Source organism: Salminus brasiliensis, chromosome 11, assembly GCF_030463535.1.
Source record: "Salminus brasiliensis chromosome 11, fSalBra1.hap2, whole genome shotgun sequence".
Taxonomy (NCBI): domain Eukaryota; kingdom Metazoa; phylum Chordata; class Actinopteri; order Characiformes; family Bryconidae; genus Salminus; species Salminus brasiliensis.
Window position 1 is genome coordinate 31,813,456 of NC_132888.1, and position 18,018 is coordinate 31,831,473.

General features: G+C 38.6%; 55 pseudogenes; all 55 read right to left on the reverse strand.

Moving 5' to 3' along the window:
- Positions 1-155: 155 nt before the first annotated feature.
- Positions 156-274, reverse strand: LOC140566208 (5S ribosomal RNA; annotated as a pseudogene).
- Positions 275-459: 185 nt separating this feature from the next.
- On the reverse strand, positions 460-578 carry LOC140570673 (5S ribosomal RNA; annotated as a pseudogene).
- A 185-nt stretch (positions 579-763) lies between these two features.
- On the reverse strand, positions 764-882 carry LOC140571953 (5S ribosomal RNA; annotated as a pseudogene).
- Positions 883-1,067: 185 nt separating this feature from the next.
- Positions 1,068-1,186, reverse strand: LOC140569117 (5S ribosomal RNA; annotated as a pseudogene).
- Positions 1,187-1,704: 518 nt separating this feature from the next.
- LOC140569119 (5S ribosomal RNA) lies at positions 1,705-1,823 on the reverse strand (annotated as a pseudogene).
- Positions 1,824-2,045: 222 nt separating this feature from the next.
- LOC140569120 (5S ribosomal RNA) lies at positions 2,046-2,164 on the reverse strand (annotated as a pseudogene).
- Positions 2,165-2,349: 185 nt separating this feature from the next.
- On the reverse strand, positions 2,350-2,468 carry LOC140570894 (5S ribosomal RNA; annotated as a pseudogene).
- Positions 2,469-2,653: 185 nt separating this feature from the next.
- LOC140572195 (5S ribosomal RNA) lies at positions 2,654-2,772 on the reverse strand (annotated as a pseudogene).
- Positions 2,773-2,957: 185 nt separating this feature from the next.
- Positions 2,958-3,076, reverse strand: LOC140570109 (5S ribosomal RNA; annotated as a pseudogene).
- A 185-nt stretch (positions 3,077-3,261) lies between these two features.
- Positions 3,262-3,380, reverse strand: LOC140569121 (5S ribosomal RNA; annotated as a pseudogene).
- Positions 3,381-3,639: 259 nt separating this feature from the next.
- Positions 3,640-3,758, reverse strand: LOC140569075 (5S ribosomal RNA; annotated as a pseudogene).
- A 222-nt stretch (positions 3,759-3,980) lies between these two features.
- LOC140572172 (5S ribosomal RNA) lies at positions 3,981-4,099 on the reverse strand (annotated as a pseudogene).
- A 185-nt stretch (positions 4,100-4,284) lies between these two features.
- LOC140569123 (5S ribosomal RNA) lies at positions 4,285-4,403 on the reverse strand (annotated as a pseudogene).
- Positions 4,404-4,884: 481 nt separating this feature from the next.
- LOC140569124 (5S ribosomal RNA) lies at positions 4,885-5,003 on the reverse strand (annotated as a pseudogene).
- A 185-nt stretch (positions 5,004-5,188) lies between these two features.
- On the reverse strand, positions 5,189-5,307 carry LOC140572454 (5S ribosomal RNA; annotated as a pseudogene).
- Positions 5,308-5,529: 222 nt separating this feature from the next.
- LOC140566811 (5S ribosomal RNA) lies at positions 5,530-5,648 on the reverse strand (annotated as a pseudogene).
- A 184-nt stretch (positions 5,649-5,832) lies between these two features.
- LOC140566170 (5S ribosomal RNA) lies at positions 5,833-5,951 on the reverse strand (annotated as a pseudogene).
- A 185-nt stretch (positions 5,952-6,136) lies between these two features.
- LOC140570674 (5S ribosomal RNA) lies at positions 6,137-6,255 on the reverse strand (annotated as a pseudogene).
- A 185-nt stretch (positions 6,256-6,440) lies between these two features.
- LOC140569125 (5S ribosomal RNA) lies at positions 6,441-6,559 on the reverse strand (annotated as a pseudogene).
- A 185-nt stretch (positions 6,560-6,744) lies between these two features.
- Positions 6,745-6,863, reverse strand: LOC140566068 (5S ribosomal RNA; annotated as a pseudogene).
- A 185-nt stretch (positions 6,864-7,048) lies between these two features.
- LOC140572048 (5S ribosomal RNA) lies at positions 7,049-7,167 on the reverse strand (annotated as a pseudogene).
- Positions 7,168-7,513: 346 nt separating this feature from the next.
- LOC140567974 (5S ribosomal RNA) lies at positions 7,514-7,633 on the reverse strand (annotated as a pseudogene).
- A 222-nt stretch (positions 7,634-7,855) lies between these two features.
- Positions 7,856-7,974, reverse strand: LOC140567970 (5S ribosomal RNA; annotated as a pseudogene).
- Positions 7,975-8,159: 185 nt separating this feature from the next.
- Positions 8,160-8,278, reverse strand: LOC140572691 (5S ribosomal RNA; annotated as a pseudogene).
- Positions 8,279-8,464: 186 nt separating this feature from the next.
- LOC140569126 (5S ribosomal RNA) lies at positions 8,465-8,583 on the reverse strand (annotated as a pseudogene).
- Positions 8,584-8,805: 222 nt separating this feature from the next.
- On the reverse strand, positions 8,806-8,924 carry LOC140572370 (5S ribosomal RNA; annotated as a pseudogene).
- A 222-nt stretch (positions 8,925-9,146) lies between these two features.
- LOC140566812 (5S ribosomal RNA) lies at positions 9,147-9,265 on the reverse strand (annotated as a pseudogene).
- A 185-nt stretch (positions 9,266-9,450) lies between these two features.
- On the reverse strand, positions 9,451-9,569 carry LOC140567580 (5S ribosomal RNA; annotated as a pseudogene).
- A 182-nt stretch (positions 9,570-9,751) lies between these two features.
- Positions 9,752-9,870, reverse strand: LOC140566649 (5S ribosomal RNA; annotated as a pseudogene).
- Positions 9,871-10,055: 185 nt separating this feature from the next.
- LOC140569127 (5S ribosomal RNA) lies at positions 10,056-10,174 on the reverse strand (annotated as a pseudogene).
- A 222-nt stretch (positions 10,175-10,396) lies between these two features.
- LOC140570675 (5S ribosomal RNA) lies at positions 10,397-10,515 on the reverse strand (annotated as a pseudogene).
- A 186-nt stretch (positions 10,516-10,701) lies between these two features.
- Positions 10,702-10,820, reverse strand: LOC140570950 (5S ribosomal RNA; annotated as a pseudogene).
- Positions 10,821-11,005: 185 nt separating this feature from the next.
- On the reverse strand, positions 11,006-11,124 carry LOC140569128 (5S ribosomal RNA; annotated as a pseudogene).
- Positions 11,125-11,346: 222 nt separating this feature from the next.
- Positions 11,347-11,465, reverse strand: LOC140571695 (5S ribosomal RNA; annotated as a pseudogene).
- A 185-nt stretch (positions 11,466-11,650) lies between these two features.
- Positions 11,651-11,769, reverse strand: LOC140571870 (5S ribosomal RNA; annotated as a pseudogene).
- Positions 11,770-11,954: 185 nt separating this feature from the next.
- Positions 11,955-12,073, reverse strand: LOC140571932 (5S ribosomal RNA; annotated as a pseudogene).
- A 186-nt stretch (positions 12,074-12,259) lies between these two features.
- LOC140566173 (5S ribosomal RNA) lies at positions 12,260-12,378 on the reverse strand (annotated as a pseudogene).
- A 185-nt stretch (positions 12,379-12,563) lies between these two features.
- LOC140570266 (5S ribosomal RNA) lies at positions 12,564-12,682 on the reverse strand (annotated as a pseudogene).
- Positions 12,683-12,867: 185 nt separating this feature from the next.
- On the reverse strand, positions 12,868-12,986 carry LOC140569129 (5S ribosomal RNA; annotated as a pseudogene).
- A 185-nt stretch (positions 12,987-13,171) lies between these two features.
- On the reverse strand, positions 13,172-13,290 carry LOC140566247 (5S ribosomal RNA; annotated as a pseudogene).
- Positions 13,291-13,476: 186 nt separating this feature from the next.
- Positions 13,477-13,595, reverse strand: LOC140572668 (5S ribosomal RNA; annotated as a pseudogene).
- Positions 13,596-13,854: 259 nt separating this feature from the next.
- LOC140566336 (5S ribosomal RNA) lies at positions 13,855-13,973 on the reverse strand (annotated as a pseudogene).
- Positions 13,974-14,158: 185 nt separating this feature from the next.
- Positions 14,159-14,277, reverse strand: LOC140571937 (5S ribosomal RNA; annotated as a pseudogene).
- Positions 14,278-14,463: 186 nt separating this feature from the next.
- Positions 14,464-14,582, reverse strand: LOC140566412 (5S ribosomal RNA; annotated as a pseudogene).
- Positions 14,583-14,767: 185 nt separating this feature from the next.
- LOC140569130 (5S ribosomal RNA) lies at positions 14,768-14,886 on the reverse strand (annotated as a pseudogene).
- Positions 14,887-15,108: 222 nt separating this feature from the next.
- Positions 15,109-15,227, reverse strand: LOC140572489 (5S ribosomal RNA; annotated as a pseudogene).
- A 185-nt stretch (positions 15,228-15,412) lies between these two features.
- LOC140572762 (5S ribosomal RNA) lies at positions 15,413-15,531 on the reverse strand (annotated as a pseudogene).
- Positions 15,532-15,716: 185 nt separating this feature from the next.
- Positions 15,717-15,834, reverse strand: LOC140567246 (5S ribosomal RNA; annotated as a pseudogene).
- A 186-nt stretch (positions 15,835-16,020) lies between these two features.
- On the reverse strand, positions 16,021-16,139 carry LOC140570026 (5S ribosomal RNA; annotated as a pseudogene).
- Positions 16,140-16,324: 185 nt separating this feature from the next.
- LOC140567380 (5S ribosomal RNA) lies at positions 16,325-16,443 on the reverse strand (annotated as a pseudogene).
- A 185-nt stretch (positions 16,444-16,628) lies between these two features.
- Positions 16,629-16,747, reverse strand: LOC140569131 (5S ribosomal RNA; annotated as a pseudogene).
- A 222-nt stretch (positions 16,748-16,969) lies between these two features.
- Positions 16,970-17,088, reverse strand: LOC140566209 (5S ribosomal RNA; annotated as a pseudogene).
- Positions 17,089-17,273: 185 nt separating this feature from the next.
- Positions 17,274-17,392, reverse strand: LOC140570676 (5S ribosomal RNA; annotated as a pseudogene).
- Positions 17,393-17,577: 185 nt separating this feature from the next.
- Positions 17,578-17,696, reverse strand: LOC140568574 (5S ribosomal RNA; annotated as a pseudogene).
- Positions 17,697-17,881: 185 nt separating this feature from the next.
- Positions 17,882-18,000, reverse strand: LOC140570028 (5S ribosomal RNA; annotated as a pseudogene).
- Positions 18,001-18,018: the final 18 nt, after the last annotated feature.

Below are 18,018 nucleotides of genomic sequence, written 5' to 3' on the forward strand. Positions count from 1 at the left end.
AAAGCATTCCATTTCAACACATCAACATTTACAATACAAAGCATTCCATTTCAACACATCAACATTTACAACACAAAAGAGTTTCATCTACAAATTTGTGCAAAAGATGTAAATAACATGGAAATGTAAGCTTTAATTGTTTGCAGGATTGGAAAAGCTTACAACACCTGGTATTCCCAGACAGTCTCCCATTCAAGTACTAACCGTGCCCAACCCTAGGTAGCTTCTGAGATCAGACGAGATCAGGCATTCTAAGGGTGGAATGGCCATAAGCAGAAGCACCTTGCAAACTAGAGGATTCAAATTTCATAGCTAAGACCATATTTGTTCAAAACCAAGCAAAAGCATTCCATTTCAACACATCAACATTTACAACACAAAAGAGTTTCAACTACAAATTTGTGCAAAAGATGTAAATAACATGGAAATGTAAGCTTTAATTGTTTGCAGGATTGGAAAAGCTTACAACACCTGATATTCCCAGACAGTCTCCCATTCAAGTACTAACCAGGCCCAACCCTAGGTAGCTTCTGAGATCAGACGAGATCAGGCATTCTAAGGGTGGAATGGCCGTAAGCAGAAGCACCTTGCAAACTAGAGGATTCAAATTTCATAGCTAAGACCATATTTGTTCAAAACCAAGCAAAAGCATTCCATTTCAACACATCAACATTTACAACACAAAAGAGTTTCAACTACAAATTTGTGCAAAAGATGTAAATAACATGGAAATGTAAGCTTTAATTGTTTGCAGGATTGGAAAAGCTTACAACACCTGGTATTCCCAGACAGTCTCCCATTCAAGTACTAACCAGGCCCAACCCTAGGTAGCTTCTGAGATCAGACGAGATCAGGCATTCTGAGGGTGGATTGGCCGTAAGCAGAAGCACCTAGCAAACTAGAGGATTCAAATTTCATAGCTAAGACCATATTTGTTCAAAACCAAGCAAAAGCATTCCATTTCAACACATCAACATTTACAACACAAAAGAGTTTCAACTACAAATTTGTGCAAAAGATGTAAAAAACATGGAAATGTAAGCTTTAATTGTTTGCAGGATTGGAAAAGCTTACAACACCTGGTATTCCCAGACAGTCTCCCATTCAAGTACTAACCAGGCCCAACCCTAGGTAGCTTCTGAGATCAGACGAGATCAGGCATTCTAAGGGTGGAATGGCCGTAAGCAGAAGCACCTTGCAAACTAGAGGATTCAAATTTCATAGCTAAGACCATATTTGTTCAAAACCAAGCAAAAGCATTCCATTTCAACACATCAACATTTACAACACAAAGCATTCCATTTCAACACATCAACATTTACACCACAAAAGAGTTTCAACTACAAATTTGTGCAAAAGATGTAAATAACATGGAAATGTAAGCTTTAATTGTTTGCAGGATTGGAAAAGCTTACAACACCTGGTACTAACCAGGCCCAACCCTCAGAAGCTACCCAACCCTTGGTAGCTTCTGAGATCAGACAAGATCAGGCATTCTAAGGATGGAATGGCCGCAAGCAGAAGCACCTTGCAAACTAGAGGATTCAAATTTCATAGCTAAGACCATATTTGTTCAAAACCAAGCAAAAACATTCCATTTCAACACATCAACATTTACAACACAAAAAAGTTTCAACTACAAATTTGTGCAAAAGATGTAAAAAACATGGAAATGTAAGCTTTAATTGTTTGCAGGATTGGAAAAGCTTACAACACCTGGTATTCCCAGACAGTCTCCCATTCAAGTACTAACCAGGCCCAACCCTAGGTAGCTTCTGAGATCAGACGAGATCAGGCATTCTAAGGGTGGAATGGCCGTAAGCAGAAGCACCTTGCAAACTAGAGGATTCAAATTTCATAGCTAAGACCATATTTGTTCAAAACCAAGCAAAAGCATTCAATTTCAACACATCAACATTTACAACACAAAGCATTCCATTTCAACACATCAACATTTACAACACAAAAGAGTTTCATCTACAAATTTGTGCAAAAGATGTAAATAACATGGAAATGTAAGCTTTAATTGTTTGCAGGATTGGAAAAGCTTACAACACCTGGTATTCCCAGACAGTCTCCCATTCAAGTACTAACCAGGCCCAACCCTAGGTAGCTTCTGAGATCAGACGAGATCAGGCATTCTAAGGGTGGAATGGCCGTAAGCAGAAGCACCTTCCAAACTAGAGGATTCAAATTTCATAGCTAAGACCATATTTGTTCAAAACCAAGCAAAAGCATTCCATTTCAACACATCAACATTTACAACACAAAAGAGTTTCAACTACAAATTTGTGCAAAAGATGTAAATAACATGGAAATGTAAGCTTTAATTGTTTGCAGGATTGGAAAAGCTTACAACACCTGATATTCCCAGACAGTCTCCCATTCAAGTACTAACCAGGCCCAACCCTAGGTAGCTTCTGAGATCAGACGAGATCAGGAATTCTAAGGGTGGAATGGCCGTAAGCAGAAGCACCTTGCAAACTAGAGGATTCAAATTTCATAGCTAAGACCATATTTGTTCAAAACCAAGCAAAAGCATTCCATTTCAACACATCAACATTTACAACACAAAAGAGTTTCAACTACAAATTTGTGCAAAAGATGTAAATAACATGGAAATGTAAGCTTTAATTGTTTGCAGGATTGGAAAAGCTTACAACACCTGATATTCCCAGACAGTCTCCCATTCAAGTACTAACCAGGCCCAACCCTAGGTAGCTTCTGAGATCAGACGAGATCAGGTATTCTAAGGGTGGAATGGTCGTAAGCAGAACTACCTTGCGAACTAGAGGATTCAAATTTCATAGCTAAGACCATATTTGTTCAAAACCAAGCAAAAGCATTCCATTTCAACACATCAACATTTACAACACAAAAGAGTTTCAACTACAAATTTGTGCAAAAGATGTAAATAACATGGAAATGTAAGCTTTAATTGTTTGCAGGATTGGAAAAGCTTACAACACCTGGTATTCCCAGATAGTCTCCCATTCAAGTACTAACCAGGCCCAACCCTAGGTAGCTTCTGAGATCAGACGAGATCAGGCATTCTGAGGGTGGAATGGCCGTAAGCAGAAGCACCTAGCAAACTAGAGGATTCAAATTTCATAGCTAAGACCATATTTGTTCAAAACCAAGCAAAAGCATTCCATTTCAACACATCAATATTTACAACACAAAAGAGTTTCAACTACAAATTTGTGCAAAAGATGTAAAAAACATGGAAATGTAAGCTTTAATTGTTTGCAGGATTGGAAAAGCTTACAACACCTGGTATTCCCAGACAGTCTCCCATTCAAGTACTAACCAGGCCCAACCCTAGGTAGCTTCTGAGATCAGACGAGATCAGGCATTCTAAGGGTGGAATGGCCGTAAGCAGAAGCACCTTGCAAACTAGAGGATTCAAATTTCATAGCTAAGACCATATTTGTTCAAAACCAAGCAAAAGCATTCCATTTCAACACATCAACATTTACAACACAAAGCATTCCATTTCAACACATCAACATTTACAACACAAAGCATTCCATTTCAACACATCAACATTTACAACACAAAAGAGTTTCAACTACAAATTTGTGCAAAAGATGTAAATAACATGGAAATGTAAGCTTTAATTGTTTGCAGGATTGGAAAAGCTTACAACACCTGGTATTCCCAGACAGTCTCCCATTCAAGTACTAACCAGGCCCAACCCTTGGTAGCTTCTGAGATCAGACGAGATCAGGCATTCTAAGGGTGGAATGGCCGTAAGCAGAAGCACCTTGCAAACTAGAGGATTCAAATTTCATAGCTAAGACCATATTTGTTCAAAACCAAGCAAAAGCATTCCATTTCAACACATCAACATTTACAACACAAAGCATTCCATTTCAACACATCAACATTTACAACACAAAAGAGTTTCAACTACAAATTTGTGCAAAAGATGTAAATAACATGGAAATGTAAGCTTTAATTGTTTGCAGGATTGGAAAAGCTTACAACACCTGGTATTCCCAGACAGTCTCCCATTCAAGTACTAACCAGGCCCAACCCTAGGTAGCTTCTGAGATCAGACAAGATCAGGCATTCTAAGGGTGGAATGGCCGTAAGCAGAATCACCTTGCAAACTAGAGGATTCAAATTTCATAGCTAAGACCATATTTGTTCAAAACCAAGCAAAAGCATTCCATTTCAACACATCAACATTTACAACACAAAAGAGTTTCAACTACAAATTTGTGCAAAAGATGTAAATAACATGGAAATGTAAGCTTTAATTGTTTGCAGGATTGGAAAAGCTTACAACACCTGGTATTCCCAGACAGTCTCCCATTCAAGTACTAACCAGGCCCAACCCTAGGTAGCTTCTGAGATCAGACGAGATCAGGCATTCTAAGGGTGGAATGGCCGTAAGCAGAAGCACCTTGCAAACTAGAGGATTCAAATTTCATAGCTAAGACCATATTTGTTCAAAACCAAGCAAAAGCATTCCATTTCAACACATCAACATTTACAACACAAAAGAGTTTCAACTACAAATTTGTGCAAAAGATGTAAATAACATGGAAATGTAAGCTTTAATTGTTTGCAGGATTGGAAAAGCTTACAACACCTGGTACTAACCAGGCCCAACCCTCAGAAGCTACCCAACCCTTGGTAGCTTCTGAGATCAGACAAGATCAGGCATTCTAAGGATGGAATGGCCGCAAGCAGAAGCACCTTGCAAACTAGAGGATTCAAATTTCATAGCTAAGACCATATTTGTTCAAAACCAAGCAAAAACATTCCATTTCAACACATCAACATTTACAACACAAAAAAGTTTCAACTACAAATTTGTGCAAAAGATGTAAAAAACATGGAAATGTAAGCTTTAATTGTTTGCAGGATTGGAAAAGCTTACAACACCTGGTATTCCCAGACAGTCTCCCATTCAAGTACTAACCAGGCCCAACCCTAGGTAGCTTCTGAGATCAGACGAGATCAGGCATTCTAAGGGTGGAATGGCCGTAAGCAGAAGCACCTTGCAAACTAGAGGATTCAAATTTCATAGCTAAGACCATATTTGTTCAAAACCAAGCAAAAGCATTCAATTTCAACACATCAACATTTACAACACAAAAGAGTTTCATCTACAAATTTGTGCAAAAGATGTAAATAACATGGAAATGTAAGCTTTAATTGTTTGCAGGATTGGAAAAGCTTACAACACCTGATATTCCAAGACAGTCTCCCATTCAAGTACTAACCAGGCCCAACCCTAGGTAGCTTCTGAGATCAGACGAGATCAGGCATTCTAAGGGTGGAATGGCCGTAAGCAGAAGCACCTTGCAAACTAGAGGATTCAAATTTCATAGCTAAGATCATATTTGTTCAAAACCAAGCAAAAGCATTCCATTTCAACACATCAACATTTACAACACAAAGCATTCCATTTCAACACATCAACATTTACAACACAAAAGAGTTTCATCTACAAATTTGTGCAAAAGATGTAAATAACATGGAAATGTAAGCTTTAATTGTTTGCAGGATTGGAAAAGCTTACAACACCTGATATTCCAAGACAGTCTCCCATTCAAGTACTAACCAGGCCCAACCCTAGGTAGCTTCTGAGAGCAGACGAGATCAGGCATTCTAAGGGTGGAATGGCCGTAAGCAGAAGCACCTTGCAACTAGAGGATTCAAATTTCATAGCTAAGACCATATTTGTTCAAAACCAAGCAAAAGCATTCCATTTCAACACATCAACATTTACAACACAAAAGAGTTTCAACTACAAATTTGTGCAAAAGATGTAAATAACATGGAAATGTAAGCTTTAATTGTTTGCAGGATTGGAAAAGCTTACAACACCTGGTATTCCCAGACAGTCTCCCATTCAAGTCCTAACCAGGCCCAACCCTAGGTAGCTTCTGAGATCAGACGAGATCAGGCATTCTAAGGGTGGAATGGCCGTAAGCAGAAGCACCTTGCAAACTAGAGGATTCAAATTTCATAGCTAAGACCATATTTGTTCAAAACCAAGCAAAAGCATTCCATTTCAACACATCAACATTTACAACACAAAAGAGTTTCAACTACAAATTTGTGCAAAAGATGTAAATAACATGGAAATGTAAGCTTTAATTGTTTGCAGGATTGGAAAAGCTTACAACACCTGATATTCCCAGACAGTCTCCCATTCAAGTACTAACCAGGCCCAACCCTAGGTAGCTTCTGAGATCAGACGAGATCAGGCATTCTAAGGGTGGAATGGCCGTAAGCAGAAGCACCTTGCAAACTAGAGGATTCAAATTTCATAGCTAAGACCATATTTGTTCAAAACCAAGCAAAAGCATTCCATTTCAACACATCAACATTTACAACACAAAAGAGTTTCAACTACAAATTTGTGCAAAAGATGTAAATAACATGGAAATGTAAGCTTTAATTGTTTGCAGGATTGGAAAAGCTTACAACACCTGGTATTCCCAGACAGTCTCCCATTCAAGTACTAACCAGGCCCAACCCTAGGTAGCTTCTGAGATCAGACGAGATCAGGCATTCTAAGGGTGGAATGGCCGTAAGCAGAAGCACCTTGCAAACTAGAGGATTCAAATTTCATAGCTAAGACCATATTTGTTCAAAACCAAGCAAAAGCATTCCATTTCAACACATCAACATTTACAACACAAAAGAGTTTCAACTCCAAATTTGTGCAAAAGATGTAAATAACATGGAAATGTAAGCTTTAATTGTTTGCAGGATTGGAAAAGCTTACAACACCTGGTATTCCCAGACAGTCTCCCATTCAAGTACTAACCAGGCCCAACCCTAGGTAGCTTCTGAGATCAGACGAAATCAGGCATTCTAAGGGTGGAATTGCCATAAGCAGGAGAACCTTGCAAACTAGAGGATTCAAATTTCATAGCTAAGACCATATTTGTTCAAAACCAAGCAAAAGTATTCCATTTCAGCACATGAACATTTACAACACAAAAGAGTTTCAACTCCAAATTTGTGCAAAAGATGTAAATAACATGGAAATGTAAGCTTTAATTGTTTGCAGGATTGGAAAAGCTTACAACACCTGGTATTCCCAGACAGTCTGCCATTCAAGTACTAACCAGGCCCAACCCTAGGTAGCTTCTGAGATCAGACGAGATCAGGCATTCTAAGGGTGGAATGGCCGTAAGCAGAAGGACCTTGCAAAGTAGAGGATTCAAATTTCATAGCTAAGACCATATTTGTTCAAAACCAAGCAAAAGCGTTCCATTTCAACACATCAACATTTACAACACAAAAGAGTTTCAACTACAAATTTGTGCAAAAGATGTAAATAACATGGAAATGTAAGCTTTAATTGTTTGCAGGATTGGAAAAGCTTACAACACCTGGTATTCCCAGACAGTCTCCCATTCAAGTACTAACCAGACCCAACCCACATCAACATTTATAACACAAAAGAGTTTCAACTACAAATTTGTGCAAAAGATGTAAATAACATGGAAATGTAAGCTTTAATTGTTTGCAGGATTGGAAAAGCTTACAACACCTGGTATTCTCAGACAGACTTCCATTCAAGTACTAACCAGGCCCAACCCAATGGTAGCTTCTGAGATCAGACGAGATCAGGCATTCTAAGGGTGGAATGGCCGTAAGCACAAGCACTTAGCAAACTAGAGGATTCAAATTTCATAGCTAAGACCATATTTGTTCAAAACCAAGCAAAAGCATTCCATTTCAACACATCAACATTTACAACACAAAGCATTCCATTTCAACACATCAACATTTACCACACAAAAGAGTGTCAACTACAAATAAGTGCAAAAGATATAAATAACATGGAAGTGTAAGCTTTAATTGTTTGCAGGATTGGAAAAGCTTACAACACCTGGTATTCCCAGACAGTCTCCCAATCAAGTACTAAACAGGCCCAATCCTAGGTAGCTTCTGAGATCAGACGAGATCAGGCATTCTACGGGTGGAATGGCCATAAGCAGAAGGACCTTGCAAACTAGAGGATTCAAATTTCATAGCTAAGACCATATTTGTTCAAAACCAAGCAAAAGCATTCCATTTCAACACATCAACATTTACAACACAAAAGAGTTTCAACTACAAATTTGTGCAAAAGATGTAAATAACATGGAAATGTAAGCTTTAATTGTTTGCAGGATTGGAAAAGCTTACAACACCTGATATTCCCAGACAGTCTCCCATTCAAGTACTAACCAGGCCCAACCCTAGGTAGCTTCTGAGATCAGACGAGATCAGGCATTCTAAGGGTGGAATGGCCGTAGGCAGAAGCACCTTGCAAATCTAGAGGATTCAAATTTCATAGCTAAGACCATATTTGTTCAAAACCAAGCAAAAGCATTCCATTTCAACACATCAACATTTACAACACAAAAGAGTTTCAACTACAAATTTGTGCAAAAGATGTAAATAACATGGAAATGTAAGCTTTAATTGTTTGCAGGATTGGAAAAGCTTACAACACCTGGTATTCCCAGACAGTCTCCCATTCAAGTACTAACCAGGCCCAACCCTAGGTAGCTTCTGAGATCAGACGAGATCAGGCATTCTAAGGGTGGAATGGCCGTAAGCAGAAGCACCTTGCAAACTAGAGGATTCAAATTTCATAGCTAAGACCATATTTGTTCAAAACCAAGCAAAAGCATTCCATTTCAACACATCAACATTTACAACACAAAGCATTCCATTTCAACACATCAACATTTACAACACAAAAGAGTTTCATCTACAAATTTGTGCAAAAGATGTAAATAACATGGAAATGTAAGCTTTAATTGTTTGCAGGATTGGAAAAGCTTACAACACCTGGTATTCCCAGACAGTCTCCCATTCAAGTACTAACCAGGCCCAACCCTAGGTAGCTTCTGAGATCAGACGAGATCAGGCATTCTAAGGGTGGAATGTCCGTAAGCAGAAGCACCTTGCAAACTAGAGGATTCAAATTTCATAGCTAAGACCATATTTGTTCAAAACCAAGCAAAAGCATTCCATTTCAACACATCAACATTTACAACACAAAGCATTCCATTTCAAAACATCAACATTTACAACACAAAAGAGTTTCATCTACAAATTTGTGCAAAAGATGTAAATAACATGGAAATGTAAGCTTTAATTGTTTGCAGGATTGGAAAAGCTTACAACACCTGATATTCCAAGACAGTCTCCCATTCAAGTACTAACCAGGCCCAACCCTAGGTAGCTTCTGAGAGCAGACGAGATCAGGCATTCTAAGGGTGGAATGGCCGTAAGCAGAAGCACCTTGCAAACTAGAGGATTCAAATTTCATAGCTAAGACCATATTTGTTCAAAACCAAGCAAAAGCATTCCATTTCAACACATCAACATTTACAACACAAAAGAGTTTCAACTACAAATTTGTGCAAAAGATGTAAATAACATGGAAATGTAAGCTTTAATTGTTTGCAGGATTGGAAAAGCTTACAACACCTGATATTCCCAGACAGTCTCCCATTCAAGTACTAAACGTGCCCAACCCTAGGTAGCTTCTGAGATCAGACGAGATCAGGGATTCTAAGGGTGGAATTGCCGTAAGCAGAAGAGCCTTGCAAACTAGAGGATTCAAATTTCATAGCTAAGACCATATTGGTTCAAAACCAAGCAAAGGCATTCCATTTCAACACAACATTTACAACACAAAAGAGTTTCAACTACAAATTTCTGCAAAAGATGTAAATAACATGGAAATGTAAGCTTTAATTGTTTGCAGGATTGGAAAAGCTTACAACACCTGGTATTCCCAGACAGTCTGCCATTCAAGTACTAACCAGGCCCAACCCTAGGTAGCTTCTGAGATCAGACAAGATCAGGCATTCTAAGGGTGGAATGGCCGTAAGCAGAAGGACCTTTCAAAGTAGAGGATTCAAATTTCATAGCTAAGACCATATTTGTTCAAAACCAAGCAAAAGCATTCCATTTCAACACATCAACATTTACAACACAAAAGAGTTTCAACTACAAATTTGTGCAAAAGATGTAAATAACATGGAAATGTAAGCTTTAATTGTTTGCAGGATTGGAAAAGCTTACAACACCTGGTATTCCCAGACAGTCTCCCATTCAAGTACTAACCAGGCCCAACCCTAGGTAGCTTCTGAGATCAGACGAGATCAGGCATTCTAAGGGTGGAATGGCCGTAAGCAGAAGCACCTTGCAAACTAGAGGATTCAAATTTCATAGCTAAGACCATATTTGTTCAAAACCAAGCAAAAGCATTCCATTTCAACACATCAACATTTACAACACAAAGCATTCCATTTCAACACATCAACATTTACAACACAAAAGAGTTTCATCTACAAATTTGTGCAAAAGATGTAAATAACATGGAAATGTAAGCTTTAATTGTTTGCAGGATTGGAAAAGCTTACAACACCTGATATTCCCAGACAGTCTCCCATTCAAGTACTAACCAGGCCCAACCCTAGGTAGCTTCTGAGATCAGACGAGATCAGGCATTCTAAGGGTGGAATGGCCGTAAGCAGAAGCACCTTGCAAACCTAGAGGATTCAAATTTCATAGCTAAGACCATATTTGTTCAAAACCAAGCAAAAGCATTCCATTTCAACACATCAACATTTACAACACAAAAGAGTTTCAACTACAAATTTGTGCAAAAGATGTAAATAACATGGAAATGTAAGCTTTAATTGTTTGCAGGATTGGAAAAGCTTACAACACCTGGTATTCCCAGACAGTCTCCCATTCAAGTACTAACCAGGCCCAACCCTAGGTAGCTTCTGAGATCAGACGAGATCAGGCATTCTAAGAGTGGAATGGCCGTAAGCAGAAGCACCTTGCAAACTAGAGGATTCAAATTTCATAGCTAAGACCATATTTGTTCAAAACCAAGCAAAAGCATTCCATTTCAACACATCAACATTTACAACACAAAAGAGTTTCAACTACAAATTTGTGCAAAAGATGTAAATAACATGGAAATGTAAGCTTTAATTGTTTGCAGGATTGGAAAAGCTTACAACACCTGGTATTCCCAGACAGTCTCCCATTCAAGTACTAACCAGGCCCAACCCTAGGTAGCTTCTGAGATCAGACGAGATCAGGCATTCTAAGGGTGGAATGGCCGTAAGCAGAAGCACCTTGCAAACTAGAGGATTCAAATTTCATAGCTAAGATCATATTTTTTCAAAACCAAGCAAAAGCATTCCATTTCAACACATCAACATTTACAACACAAAGCATTCCATTTCAACACATCAACATTTACAACACAAAAGAGTTTCATCTACAAATTTGTGCAAAAGATGTAAATAACATGGAAATGTAAGCTTTAATTGTTTGCAGGATTGGAAAAGCTTACAACACCTGATATTCCCAGACAGTCTCCCATTCAAGTACTAACCAGGCCCAACCCTAGGTAGCTTCTGAGATCAGACGAGATCAGGCATTCTAAGGGTGGAATGGCCATAAGCAGAAGCACCTTGCAAACTAGAGGATTCAAATTTCATAGCTAAGACCATATTTGTTCAAAACCAAGCAAAAGCATTCCATTTCAACACATCAACATTTACAACACAAAAGAGTTTCAACTACAAATTTGTGCAAAAGATGTAAATAACATGGAAATGTAAGCTTTAATTGTTTGCAGGATTGGAAAAGCTTACAACACCTGGTATTCCCAGACAGTCTCCCATTCAAGTACTAACCAGGCCCAACCCTAGGTAGCTTCCGAGATCAGACGAGATCAGGCATTCTAAGGGTGGAATGGCCATAAGCAGAAGCACCTTGCAAACTAGAGGATTCAAATTTCATAGCTAAGACCATATTTGTTCAAAACCAAGCAAAAGCATTCCATTTCAACACATCAACATTTACAACACAAAAGAGTTTCAACTACAAATTTGTGCAAAAGATGTAAATAACATGGAAATGTAAGCTTTAATTGTTTGCAGGATTGGAAAAGCCTACAACACCTGGTATTCCCAGACAGTCTCCCATTCAAGTACTAACCAGGCCCAACCCTAGGTAGCTTCCGAGATCAGACGAGATCAGGCATTCTAAGGGTGGAATGGCCGTAAGCAGAAGCACCTTGCAAACCTAGAGGATTCAAATTTCATAGCTAAGACCATATTTGTTCAAAACCAAGCAAAAGCATTCCATTTCAACACATCAACATTTACAACACAAAAGAGTTTCAACTACAAATTTGTGCAAAAGATGTAAATAACATGGAAATGTAAGCTTTAATTGTTTGCAGGATTGGAAAAGCTTACAACACCTGGTATTCCCAGACAGTCTCCCATTCAAGTTCTAACCAGGCCCAACCCTAGGTAGCTTCTGAGATCAGACGAGATCAGGCATTCTAAGGGTGGAATGGCCGTAAGCAGAAGCACCTTGCAAACTAGAGGATTCAAATTTCATAGCTAAGACCATATTTGTTCAAAACCAAGCAAAAGCATTCCATTTCAGCACATCAACATTTACAACACAAAAGAGTTTCAACTACAAATTTGTGCAAAAGATGTAAATAACATGGAAATGTAAGCTTTAATTGTTTGCAGGATTGGAAAAGCTTACAACACCTGGTATTCCCAGACAGTCTCCCATTCAAGTACTAACCAGGCCCAACCCTAGGTAGCTTCTGAGATCAAACGAGATCAGGCATTCTAAGGGTGGAATGGCCGTAAGCAGAAGCACCTTGCAAACTAGAGGATTCAAATTTCATAGCTAAGACCATATTTGTTCAAAACCAAGCAAAAGCATTCCATTTCAACACATCAACATTTACAACACAAAAGAGTTTCAACTACAAATTTGTGCAAAAGATGTAAATAACATGGAAATGTAAGCTTTAATTGTTTGCAGGATTGGAAAAGCTTACAACACCTGGTATTCCCAGACAGTCTCCCATTCAAGTACTAACCAGGCCCAACCCTAGGTAGCTTCTGAGATCAGACGAGATCAGGCATTCTAAGGGTGGAATGGCCGTAAGCAGAAGCACCTTGCAAAATAGAGGATTCAAATTTCATAGCTAAGACCATATTTGTTCAAAACCAAGCAAAAGCATTCCATTTCAACACATCAACATTTACAACACAAAAGAGTTTCAACTACAAATTTGTGCAAAAGATGTAAATAACATGGAAATGTAAGCTTTAATTGTTTGCAGGATTGGAAAATCTTACAACACCTGGTATTCCCAGACAGTCTCCCATTCAAGTACTAACCAGGCCCAACCCTAGGTAGCTTCTGAGATCAGACGAGATCAGGCATTCTAAGGGTGGAATGGCCGTAGGCAGAAGCACCTTGCAAACCTAGAGGATTCAAATTTCATAGCTAAGACCATATTTGTTCAAAACCAAGCAAAAGCATTCCATTTGAACACATCAACATTTACAACACAAAAGAGTTTCAACTACAAATTTGTGCAAAAGATGTAAATAACATGGAAATGTAAGCTTTAATTGTTTGCAGGATTGGAAAAGCTTACAACACCTGGTATTCCCAGAAAGTCTCCCATTCAAGTACTAACCAGGCCCAACCCTTGGTAGCTTCTGAGATCAGACAAGATCAGGCATTCTAAGGATGGAATGGCCGCAAGCAGAAGCACCTTGCAAACTAGAGGATTCAAATTTCATAGCTAAGACCATATTTGTTCAAAACCAAGCAAAAGCATTCCATTTCAACACATCAACATTTACAATACAAAGCATTCCATTTCAACACATCAACATTTACAACACAAAGCATTCCATTTCAACACATCAACATTTACAACACAAAAGAGTTTCAACTACAAATTTGTGCAAAAGATGTAAATAACATGGAAATGTAAGCTTTAATTGTTTGCAGGATTGGAAAAGCTTACAACACCTGATATTCCCAGACAGTCTCCCATTCAAGTACTAACCAGGCCCAACCCTTGGTAGCTTCTGAGATCAGACGAGATCAGGCATTCTAAGGGTGGAATGGCCGTAAGCAGAAGCACCTTGCAAACTAGAGGATTCAAATTTCATAGCTAAGACCATATTTGTTCAAAACCAAGCAAAAGCATTCCATTTCAACACATCAACATTTACAACACAAAAGAGTTTCAACTACAAATTTGTGCAAAAGATGTAAATAACATGGAAATGTAAGCTTTAATTGTTTGCAGGATTGGAAAAGCTTACAACACCTGATATTCCCAGACAGTTTCCCATTCAAGTACTAACCAGGCCCAACCCTAGGTAGCTTCTGAGATCAGACGAGATCAGGCATTCTAAGGGTGGAATGGCCGTAAGCAGAAGCACCTTGCAAACCTAGAGGATTCAAATTTCATAGCTAAGACCATATTTGTTCAAAACCAAGCAAAAGCATTCCATTTCAACACATCAACATTTACAACACAAAAGAGTTTCAACTACAAATTTGTGCAAAAGATGTAAATAACATGGAAATGTAAGCTTTAATTGTTTGCAGGATTGGAAAAGCTTACAACACCTGGTATTCCCAGACAGTCTCCCATTCAAGTACTAACCAGGCCCAACCCTTGGTAGCTTCTGAGATCAGACAAGATCAGGTATTCTAAGGATCGAATGGCCGTAAGCAGAAGCACCTTGCAAACTAGAGGATTCAAATTTCATAGCTAAGACCATATTTGTTCAAAACCAAGCAAAAGCATTCCATTTCAACACATCAACATTTACAACACAAAAGAGTTTCAACTACAAATTTGTGCAAAAGATGTAAATAACATGGAAATGTAAGCTTTAATTGTTTGCAGGATTGGAAAAGCTTACAACACCTGGTATTCCCAGACAGTCTCCCATTCAAGTACTAACCAGGCCCAACCCTAGGTAGCTTCTGAGATCAGACGAGATCAGGCATTCTAAGGGTGGAATGGCCGTAAGCAGAAGCACCTTGCAAACTAGAGGATTCAAATTTCATAGCTAAGACCATATTTGTTCAAAACCAAGCAAAAGCATTCCATTTCAAAACATCAACATTTACAACACAAAGCATTCCATTTCAACACATCAACATTTACAACACAAAAGAGTTTCATCTACAAATTTGTGCAAAAGATGTAAATAACATGGAAATGTAAGCTTTAATTGTTTGCAGGATTGGAAAAGCTTACAACACCTGATATTCCCAGACAGTCTCCCATTCAAGTACTAACCAGGCCCAACCCTAGGTAGCTTTTGAGATCAGACGAGATCAGGCATTCTAAGGGTGGAATGGCCGTAAGCAGAAGCACCTTGCAAACTAGAGGATTCAAATTTCATAGCTAAGACCATATTTGTTCAAAACCAAGCAAAAGCATTCCATTTCAACACATCAACATTTACAACACAAAAGAGTTTCAACTACAAATTTGTGCAAAAGATGTAAATAACATGGAAATGTAAGCTTTAATTGTTTGCAGGATTGGAAAAGCTTACAACACCTGGTATTCCCAGACAGTCTCCCATTCAAGTACTAACCAGGCCCAACCCTAGGTAGCTTCCAAGATCAGACGAGATCAGGCATTCTAAGGGTGGAATGGCCGTAAGCAGAAGCACCTTGCAAACTAGAGGATTCAAATTTCATAGCTAAGACCATATTTGTTCAAAACCAAGCAAAAGCATTCCATTTCAACACATCAACATTTACAACACAAAAGAGTTTCAACTACAAATTTGTGCAAAAGATGTAAATAACATGGAAATGTAAGCTTTAATTGTTTGCAGGATTGGAAAAGCTTACAACACCTGGTATTCCCAGACAGTCTCCCATTCAAGTACTAACCAGGCCCAACCCTAGGTAGCTTCGAGATCAGACGAGATCAGGCATTCTAAGGGTGGAATGGCCGTAAGCAGAAGCACCTTGCAAACCTAGAGGATTCAAATTTCATAGCTAAGACCATATTTGTTCAAAACCAAGCAAAAGCATTCCATTTCAACACATCAACATTTACAACACAAAAGAGTTTCAACTACAAATTTGTGCAAAAGATGTAAATAACATGGAAATGTAAGCTTTAATTGTTTGCAGGATTGGAAAAGCTTACAACACCTGGTATTCCCAGACAGTCTCCCATTCAAGTACTAACCAGGCCCAACCCTATGTAGCTTCCGAGATCAGACGAGATCAGGCATTCTAAGGGTGGAATGGCCGTAAGCAGAAGCACCTTGCAAACTAGAGGATTCAAATTTCATAGCTAAGACCATATTTGTTCAAAACCAAGCAAAAGCATTCCATTTCAACACATCAACATTTACAACACAAAAGAGTTTCAACTACAAATTTGTGCAAAAGATGTAAATAACATGGAAATGTAAGCTTTAATTGTTTGCAGGATTGGAAAAGCTTACAACACCTGGTATTCCCAGACAGTCTCCCATTCAAGTACTAACCAGGCCCAACCCTAGGTAGCTTCTGAGATCAGACTAGATCAGGCATTCTAAGGGTGGAATGGCCTTAAGCAGAAGCACCTTGCAAACTAGAGGATTCAAATTTCATAGCTAAGACCATATTTGTTCAAAACCAAGCAAAAGCATTCCATTTCAACACATCAACATTTACAACACAAAAGAGTTTCAACTACAAATTTGTGCAAAAGATTTAAATAACATGGAAATGTAAGCTTTAATTGTTTGCAGGATTGGAAAAGCTTACAACACCTGGTATTCCCAGACAGTCTCCCATTCAAGTACTAACCAGGCCCAACCCTAGGTAGCTTCTGAGATCAGACGAGATCAGGCATTCTAAGGGTGGAATGGCCGTAAGCAGAAGCACCTTGCAAACTAGAGGATTCAAATTTCATAGCTAAGACCATATTTGTTCAAAACCAAGCAAAAGCATTCCATTTCAACACATCAACATTTACAATACAAAGCATTCCATTTCAACACATCAACATTTACAACACAAAAGAGTTTCATCTACAAATTTGTGCAAAAGATGTAAATAACATGGAAATGTAAGCTTTAATTGTTTGCAGGATTGGAAAAGCTTACAACACCTGGTATTCCCAGACAGTCTCCCATTCAAGTACTAACCGTGCCCAACCCTAGGTAGCTTCTGAGATCAGACGAGATCAGGCATTCTAAGGGTGGAATGGCCATAAGCAGAAGCACCTTGCAAACTAGAGGATTCAAATTTCATAGCTAAGACCATATTTGTTCAAAACCAAGCAAAAGCATTCCATTTCAACACATCAACATTTACAACACAAAAGAGTTTCAACTACAAATTTGTGCAAAAGATGTAAATAACATGGAAATGTAAGCTTTAATTGTTTGCAGGATTGGAAAAGCTTACAACACCTGATATTCCCAGACAGTCTCCCATTCAAGTACTAACCAGGCCCAACCCTAGGTAGCTTCTGAGATCAGACGAGATCAGGCATTCTAAGGGTGGAATGGCCGTAAGCAGAAGCACCTTCCAAACTAGAGGATTCAAATTTCATAGCTAAGACCATATTTGTTCAAAACCAAGCAAAAGCATTCCATTTCAACACATCAACATTTACAACACAAAAGAGTTTCAACTACAAATTTGTGCAAAAGATGTAAATAACATGGAAATGTAAGCTTTAATTGTTTGCAGGATTGGAAAAGCTTACAACACCTGATATTCCCAGAAAGTCTCCCATTCAAGTACTAACCAGGCCCAACCCTAGGTAGCTTCTGAGATCAGACGAGATCAGGTATTCTAAGGGTGGAATGGTCGTAAGCAGAACTACCTTGCGAACTAGAGGATTCAAATTTCATAGCTAAGACCATATTTGTTCAAAACCAAGCAAAAACATTCCATTTCAACACATCAACATTTACAACACAAAAGAGTTTCAACTACAAATTTGTGCAAAAGATGTAAATAACATGGAAATGTAAGCTTTAATTGTTTGCAGGATTGGAAAAGCTTACAACACCTGGTATTCCCAGACAGTCTCCCATTCAAGTACTAACCAGGCCCAACCCTATGTAGCTTCCGAGATCAGACGAGATCAGGCATTCTAAGGGTGGAATGGCCGTAAGCAGAAGCACCTTGCAAACT